Source organism: Acanthochromis polyacanthus, chromosome 21 (assembly GCF_021347895.1).
Source record: "Acanthochromis polyacanthus isolate Apoly-LR-REF ecotype Palm Island chromosome 21, KAUST_Apoly_ChrSc, whole genome shotgun sequence".
In the NCBI taxonomy this organism is placed as follows: domain Eukaryota; kingdom Metazoa; phylum Chordata; class Actinopteri; family Pomacentridae; genus Acanthochromis; species Acanthochromis polyacanthus.
This window is the reverse complement of record NC_067133.1, coordinates 31,584,505-31,593,760: the sequence shown is the minus strand read 5'-3', so window position 1 is coordinate 31,593,760 and position 9,256 is coordinate 31,584,505.

Sequence of the window (9,256 nt, the reverse complement as noted above, 5' to 3'; positions counted from 1 at the left end):
TTAATTTTTTTTATTAATATTAATTTTTTCCCTGGAGATCTAGGGTGGTGCCCCAATTATTAATAACAAGAGCAATAAATCATAACGTAGTACTGCTACAAGAGGGTTAAAACATAACTCATCACGAACCGATCGATCTCTTTATGATGATTTACTCTAATGAAGCTGGTTGAGTTTTGACGAAAACACTTTAACCAACTGACTGAAGCCTGATGCACATCCAGAATCATGATGTTTCACCAGGTGCTGTGGACTGACTTGTCTGTGGAGCTGCAGTTCCTCCGATCAGCCACTGGGTGTCTCTGTAGCTCTATTAAAGTAGAAAGCTGTGAGTAGCAGTATACTACTATACTTAGCAGCAGCAGCTGCTGCTGTAGAACGTCTTACTTGTGTTTCCTCTCACCTGAATCTTCCAGAGTCCATTCAAAAAGTTCACATTTATGCCAAAGGGTTAGCAACATGAAGGTTAAATGAAACGCACCTGTGTGTGTAGGTGGTTTGATCCCGTCAGCTGGAAGGTACCACCTGTGAAGTCAGCACAGATACAAAAGTTTAAAATAAATCAAACGTGATGATTTCACAGTTTATGTGCATCTACATTAGTATAATATTAATGTAGTTGAGTTTTACTGCTCCAATCACAGACTGACTTGCTGCTGCTGCTGCTGACATCATCACCTCAAACTGGAGAAGAACTGAGTGATCCTGATGATGGATCAAATAATGATTCAGTGCATTTTTTACTGCAGGAACACATTTTCTTCAGCATCATATTACCTGAAAACTAAAAGACTCTCCTCAGTGAAGTGTGGTCCTGGTTTTTGATTATTCATTATTTTAAACATAAATCTTGTTTGTCCATTTCTAAAGGAAAAGTGGGAAATATCAAGACTGACTGACTGACTAACTGATATCATTGAGCATTGATAACACCTGGATCCTGCACAATAAAGCATATATGTTATAACATGGAGCAGGTCTAAAGGAGAATTACTCAATCAGTCCACCACAGTTCCTGACAAGGAGAATGAATAAGGCGGTCACTTTTGACCTTGCTTGAGGGTCAACTGTGTTTTGGGTTTTTGCTTGGCCCCCATGCATATCTCCATCCTTCCCATGTATCGTGATCTGTCTCCATCTCTACACTTCTGGTGTCTTTCTTTAGTTAATGGTTAGTCTGTCATTTTGGCCTCTGTGCCATGACTCTGTCGTTGACTTGACTTTGATGAGGTTTATTGATGATGGGGTTTATTCATTTGTGGACCGATGGGGTTCAGAGGATAGAGGATTTGGTTGCAGCTCATCAGAGAACAGAGTTCCTAGTACATCTGGACCGACCAGTCATGTGTCCCAGCTCTGCCATAAATTCTCACAGAATCTAAGTTAGTCTAAACAGGTCTTTGTCACAAGTTTGTCATTTTGGACCGAGTTTGGCCTTATTATTTTTATTATTTTTTAAGTAATAGGGTTAGACAAGTCGTTACTTATTTTGGTCCATAATCTCATTTACTTGCTGACTTTACAGAAATTCACACATGAAACTAAATGTTGTCTTAGTATGCCTTTAATGCAGTTTGCTGATACATTGCAATAACAACCACGCAACACGCTTTTCAATGGCGTGATACCAAACACTGAAGTTGATGCACACAGGAAAAAAACAGTTTGATAGTTCCATATAAATCAGTATGTTAAATCAGTATTATTTATTGGAATAATAAATGACTATTGATTAAAAAAAAACATAGCAGGCTTTAGTTTTTTTTTAAGAAACCTGATGTAGAATCTAATAGTCAGAGGATGGTGACATGGACAATGACAGAGATCTAACCCTGAAGATACTATTTAAACTGAGAAAACAGAGTCACCACATTTATCAAACTAAAAAGACATTTTCTTGGTTTTTATAATTCCTAATCTAAACTTTATCCCGACTGTTGTGTGTGTACTCACAGCACATCAGTTTTCCTGTTCTGAGTAGAAACAGCAGAGGTAACACCAGACCGATGGGAAGATTAAACCAGCCCCCGCTCGTCGTTATCACACAGTAAGCATCTCTGTCCACCAACGCTTTCAGCACAACCCAAACTACATTCCACGAAAGCCTCACCACCAGCACTCCCAGTATGACCACAATGGTGTACAATGCCCTCTGCTTTGATTGGTCAACCCTCTTCCTGGCCCCGCCCTGTTCACCTGGACCCGGACGAATCAGAACACAGAGAACAGAAACGCTGCAGAAGGAGACGACGGCTAAAGATGACATCAAGATGCATGAATTTACAACGATGACGACATAATCGATCATCAGCAGACTCGTCCCCACAAAGCAAATCAGCCAGACACAGCCTATGCTAATGTTTCTGATTCTGATCCCTCTCTCTTTTCTCAGGCTCAGGTAGGTGATGGGATGAACCACAGCTAGGTAGCGCTCCACACAGGTCAGGACGTGGAAGAACATCTGTCCGAACCAGGTGAAAGTATAAAGACAGAACCCCACTAGTACTGTGATTAAATGATCGCTGTATACACCACAGCAGTAGAGGACAGACCCAAAGACACCAATCAGCTCCATGGTGACCATGTTGTAGGTGAAGCTGTCAGAGTGGCTCATGGTTGCTGCTGAGGAGGTGGACCGCTGGTTCCTCCATTGTTGGAGACCGTGGTAGATGATGAAGATGCAGAGAGGGAGGAGGAGGAGGATGTTGGCGATGAAGAACGATGTCAAGATGAATGAGCCAGGTCTGGAGATGAAGCACTCCATATGAACATGGAGGTGATGGTTGTTGGAGGAAAGGATTGGATGAAGAAGGGACTCTGAGGATGAGTTAGATGCTGACATGTCTGGAAAATATGAACAAAATGACAATCAAACAATTTAAATCTTTGGGTGGAGACATGTCCTTGAAGAGCGATCCCTTCCTTCCAACTCTTCTTGTGATGACATTTTGATGGTGTTGTCCTGAAGATACTGGATGTTGGATTCCTAATAGTGTGCGCTGTAGGGTTAGTTAGTTAGCTTACTTCCTGTAGCCTGACTACTGACTCTATCAAATCTCTAAACATTTTTGAACTATTGAAGACTGGCTCATCCATTTTGCTGACCAAACTATTGTGTTTATTAAAGTAGACATCAACAGACAACACTCACATCAAGATATTCCAAGTTTCTCTGTTGGCAGCATCAGAGTTATTTCTCAGCAGCTTTTGATAAACATTCACAATTGTTAAAAGTTCCCTGTGAAAACGTCTCCAGTTCTTTAATACTCTGTTCCTCCAGGCTTAGGGACAACGTTTTTCATTTTCTCCAACTTCACCAGACTGAGAAATAGAAGCAAATAAAAACCCTAGGCCATGGCGAACGAATTGATCTGCATGTGTAAAATTTGTGTAGTCTGTGGAGGCTGTCTGGATCAAAAATACTGACTATTGTGTTGACCTTTTTCAAGTTTCTAAACATTGTGGGGTTTTTCGTGCTGCTTTCGTGATCCCTGTGTGTCTCCCCTGTGTCATCTACATTATTTTGTCTTTCTGATAATGGTGATATTAAAAACAGAGTGGAAATAACACCAACCTTCTGAGTGTTTGTTTCTGAGTGTCCGTCCTCCCCCTGCGTGTATGTGTGTCTCCTCTGTGGATTATCTGATCCAGATGTCCTGAACTGACTGGACTTTACAGACAGCAGCACTCTACCTCTCTGTCTGTCTGTCTCCATGAGTTCAATTCAAATATGTTTAATTTGCATCAAGTAAAACACAGACTGAAAGACAAATAAAGCAGACATTAAATCAACAAGCGTAACATAATATGAAAACATCCAGAACCTGCGAGGACATCAGAGCTCAGTCATGTCCTGCATTTATTCCATGCTGATTAGCATGTACTTGGACTATCTTCAACTAGATTAAACATTTACTCAAGACGATCAAGGTGCCGGCATCATATGGAACTCAGCAAAGTTAGCAAACATTTTTCAACATGATTTCTAACAGTACGGAATCAGTTCCATAGTACTGATTGGGTTAGGGTTATGGGGGCTTGTCTTGGAAAAAAAACAAACCTCCTGATACTCAAGTTATTTTTGACAGAATGCAAGCAGACCTTGGCCAGGTCATTTCAGTTTATGGGTTGTCTTCTGGAACATTTTTTAGACCAAAGATTTATCTGGAAGCCTGAGCTTGTTCTCGTCCAGGAGAAGGTGGAAGGCAACAAGTGATTGGTGCTTGGATTGGAAAGAGCATAGGGTTTATATACACACGTGGACAAAATTGTTGGTACCCCTCAGTTAAAGAAGGAAAAACCCACAATTCTCACTGAAATCACTTGAAACTCACAAAAGTAACAATAAATAAAAATTTATTGAAAATTAAATAATCAAAAACAGCCATCACTTTTGAATTGTTGATTAACATAATTATTTAAAAAAACAAACTAATGAAACAGGCCTGGACAAAAATGATGGTACCTCTATAAAAGATTGAAAACTATTTGACCAGAGTGACATGATTAACTCAGGTGTGTCATTTAATTGACATCACAGGTGTTTCCAAACTCATAATCAGTCAGTCTGCCTATTTAAAGGGAGACAAGTAGTCACCCTGCTGTTTGGTGAAAAGGTGTGTACCACACTGAACATGGACAACAGAAAGCGAACGAGAGAATTGTCCCAGGACATCCGAAAAAAATGATAGACAAACATCTTAAAGGTAAAGGCTATAAGACCATCTCTAAACAGCTTGAAGTTCCTGTGACAACAGTGGCTCATATTATTCAGAAGTTCAAGACCCACGGGACAGTAGCCAACCTCCCTGGACGTGGCCGCAAGAGGAAAATTGATGACAAATTGAAGAGACGGATCGTTGGAATTGTATCCAAAGAGCCCAGAGCAACCTCCAAAGAAATTAAAGGTGAACTCCAAGGCCAAGGTACATCAGTGTCAGATCGCACCATTCGTCGTTGTTTGAGCCAAAGTGGACTTCATGGGAGACGACCAAGGAGGACACCACTGCTGAAAAAAACTCATAAAAAAGCCAGACTGGAATTTGCAAAAATGCATGTTGACAAGCCACAAAGCTTCTGGGAGAATGTCCTTTGGACAGATGAGACCAAACTGGAGCTTTTTGGTAAGGCACATCAACTCTATGTTCATAGACTCAAAAAGCAAGCATACGAAGAAAAGAACACTGTCCCTACGGTGAAACATGGAGGAGGCTCAGTAATGTTTTGGGGCTGCTTTGCTGCATCTGGCACAGGGTGTCTTGAAAGTGTGCAAGGTACGATGAAATCTGAAGACTATCAAGGCATTCTGGAGAGAAATGTGCTGCCGAGTGTCAGAAAGCTTGGTCTCAGTCGCAGGTCATGGGTCTTCCAACAGGACAACGATCCAAAACACACAGCCAAAAACACCCAAGAATGGCTGAGAGAAAAGCGTTGGACTATTCTAAAGTGGCCTTCTATGAGCCCAGATCTGAATCCCATTGAACATATGTGGAAGGAGCTGAAACATGCCATTTGGAGAAGACACCCATCAAACCTGAGACAATTGGAGCTGTTTGCTCATGAGGAGTGGGCCAAAATACCTGTTGACAGCTGCAGAACGCTCATTGACAAATACAGAAATCGTTTAATTGCAGTGATTGCCTCAAAAGGTTGTGCAACAAAATATTAAGTTATGGGTACCATCATTTTTGTCCAGCCCTATTTCATTAGTTTATTTTTTTAAATAATTATGTTAATCAACAATTCAAAAGTGATGGCTGATTTTGATTATTTAATTTTCAATAAATTTTTATTTATTGTTACTTTTGTGAGTTTCAAGTGATTTCAGTGAGAATTGTGGGTTTTTCCTTCTTTAACTGAGGGGTACCAACAATTTTGTCCACGTGTGTATATATATATATATATATATATATATATATATGTATGTATGTGCATCCATGACCTTTAATACCCCCCGTTTTACAGGCATCTGCTTTCTTTCTGTTGGCTGAGCAGAAGTCTGTGTTAGTTTAAATAGGCTTAATTATTTAACAGGACATGATATGGATGCAGACATTTAGGCTATGTGTGGATAAAACAACTGCAAAGTCAAACAGCCACTTAATATTTAGGCTACTTTACAATGTAAAACATGATCAACATGAAGTACCTCCATGAGATAATGCCGAGGTCTGACCTGTTTGAACAATGTTTTTATATTTCATCTTAAGCTGCTGCCCCGTGCGCCTCTCCCCTGCGAGATTTCACCTAAATGAAATAACTTACTACGCTACCATTCAGACAGTTTTTCCCTGTAATATTATTACGATTACAAAGGACTACATTTAAACTTACGCATTGATCCGGGCTGTTCTCCACGCCGTCTCTCTCTCTTTTGCAGCTGCAGCGGTGTTGCACTTCTTTCTAAAAACGTGTTCAAACTCGCCATATGAGCACGTTAAAAACTTCCATTTCAAAAACGCAGCCTTTCGTTTCCCCGTTTCCATGGTGACTCGTTGAATCGGGGTTCCATTGATGCTGTCTTTTCAGAGTTGCGGTGCACACGCTTAACTCCGAGTGAAACTACTCCGAATTGATTAAACCAACTCAAATCAAAGTAGATCAAGTCAGAGTTGAGGATTAAACTCAGAGTTTGTTAAACCCGCTTCGTGAAACAGGCCCCTGGTGTGTGTGGAGGTTGGATCAGGAACCTTTGGTTGGAGGGAGGATTGTAGACCTGGAGGAGAGAGTTCAGGTAGGACGAGATGTTTTAGGGTTAACCCTATTTTATGCGGTCAGCAACTGGAAGCCAGTGAAGCCGTCTGGTTGACATGAGCTGTTTAACTCCCATGATAATTCAGAACGTTCTGCTGCGTTCTGAATTTTCTGCAGAGGTCTGACCTCCATGAAAGGAGGCCTCCAGTAGTGAATGGTGACACAAGAGACTTGAGACCAGGATAAGATAAGATAAGATAAGATAAGATAAGATAAGATAAGATAAGACAGACTTTATTAATCTCACAAAGGAGAAATTTAACATTACAGGGCTCTTAGAAACAAAAAACAGAGGAGTGCAAAAGTCACAAAAGTGCAAGAACAAGATAATAAATATTGCACATAATAACAACTACACAGTAGTGTTATACAGTCTGATGGCAGTGGGGATGAAGGACCTGTGGTAGCGCTCCTTGCACTGAGGGTGTCTGAGTCTTGTGCTAAAGGAGCTGCTCAGCTCCACTACAGTCCGGTGCAGTGGGTGGGAGCTGTTGTCCATGATGGATGAGAGCTTGGTCAACATCCTTCTCTCACCCACATCCATCACAGAGTCCAGTGGGCAGCCCAGGACAGAGCTGGCCCTCTTGGTCAGCTTGTTCAGTCTCTTCATGTCCCGCTCTGTGCTGCCCGGGGCCCAGCAGACGACAGCGTAGAGGAAAGCAGAGGCTACCACAGTGTCGTAGAAAGTCCTTAGTAGAGGTCTGCACACTCCGAAGGACCTCAGCCTCCTCAGAAGGTGGAGGCGACTCTGGCCCTTCTTGTACAGAGCATCGGTGTTGTGGGACCAGTCCAGTTTATTGTTGAGGTGAACACCCAGGTACTTGAAACTGTCCACTGTTTCAATGTCCTGCCCCTGGATGTTCACTGGTGGATGTGGGAGTGTCCTTCTCCTGAAGTCGACCACCATCTCCTTCGTCTTACTGGTGTTGAGGCACAGGTGGTTGCGCTCACACCAGTCCACAAAGTCCATGATGACCGACCGATACTCCAGCTCGTCCCCCTCAGACACACGGCCCACAATGGCGGAGTCATCGGAGAACTTCTGGAGATGGCAGCTGTCCGTGTTGTAGGTGAAGTCCGAGGTGTAGATGGTGAAGAGGAAGGGCGAGAGGACGGTGCCCTGGGGCGCCCCCGTGCTGCAGACTACCACCTCTGACTCACAGCCGCACAGCCGCACGTACTGTGGATGGTCAGTGAGGTAGTCAGTGGTCCAGGCAGCGAGATGTCCATCAACTCCCGCGTCCACCAACTTCCCCCGCAGCAGCGCCGGCCTGATGGTGTTGAAGGCGCTGGAGAAGTCAAAGAACACGACTCTCACAGCGCTGCCGGCGCTCTCCAGGTGAGTGAGCGCTCGCTGCAGCAGGTAGATGACGGCGTCTTCTACCCCCATGTTGGGCCTGTAGGCAAACTGCAGCGGGTCCAGGTCGGAGCTCACCACTGAGCGGAGGTAGTGCAGGAGGAGTCTCTCCATGGTCTTCATGAGGTGGGAGGTGAGGGCGACAGGTCTGTAGTGGGCCAGTTCCTTGGCGTGAGCTGTTTTAGGGACTGGGACCACACAGGAGGTCTTCCACAGGACGGGGACCCGCTCCAGGCTGAGGCTCAGGTTGTAGAGGTGGCAGAGGACCTCACAGAGCTGGTCCGTGCAGGTCCTCAGTAGCCTGGGACTGATGCCGTCTGGTCCAGCAGATTTCCTCTGCTTCAGTCGCCTCAGCTCTCTCCTCACCTGGTCCAGTGTGAAGGAGAGGGGGGAGTGAGGTGGGCTGCAGGGGGTGGGAATAGTCTGTGTGGGTGAATGGGGGGCCAGTGAAGGTGTCGCGGGAAGGGGAGGGTCTGCTGGGCTGGGGATGTGTGAAGAGGGGGGAGCAGGAAAGGGGGCAGAGGGGGTGGGGGGAGAGTCAAATCTGTTAAAGTAACAGTTCAGCTCGTCCGCCCTGCGCTGGTCTCCATCAGCTGTCCCTCTGGCACTCTGTCCATGTCCAGAAATGTTCTTAAGTCCTCTCCACACGTCCCACGCGTTGTTCTGAACCAGCTTCTCCTCCAGCCTCTTCCCATAGTCCTTCTTGGCCCTTCTGATCCGCCACTGGAGCTCACGCTGCACTCTCTTCTGCTCCTCTCTGTCCCCTGAGATGAAAGCCCGTTTCTTCTGGTTCAGGAGGGCTTTGAGCTCAGGGGTGACCCAGGGGTGGTTGTTGGAGAAGCACCGTACCGTCCGAGTTGGCACAGTGCTGTCCACGCAGAAGTTGATGTAATCTGTGACGCAATGCGTGAGGCCATCGATGTCGTCTCCATGAGGACTGTAGAGCACGCTCCAGTCTGTGGTCTGGAAACAGTCTCTGAGTCTCTCACTGGCCTCATCTGTCCATGCCTTCACAGTCCTCTTCTGCACAGGTCCTCTTCTCACCTTGGGTGTGTAGTGGGGGAGCAGATGAACCGGGTTGTGGTCCGAGCGGCCCAGTGGGGGGAGGGGGGCAGCGGTGTAGGCGCCTTTCACGTTCACATACAG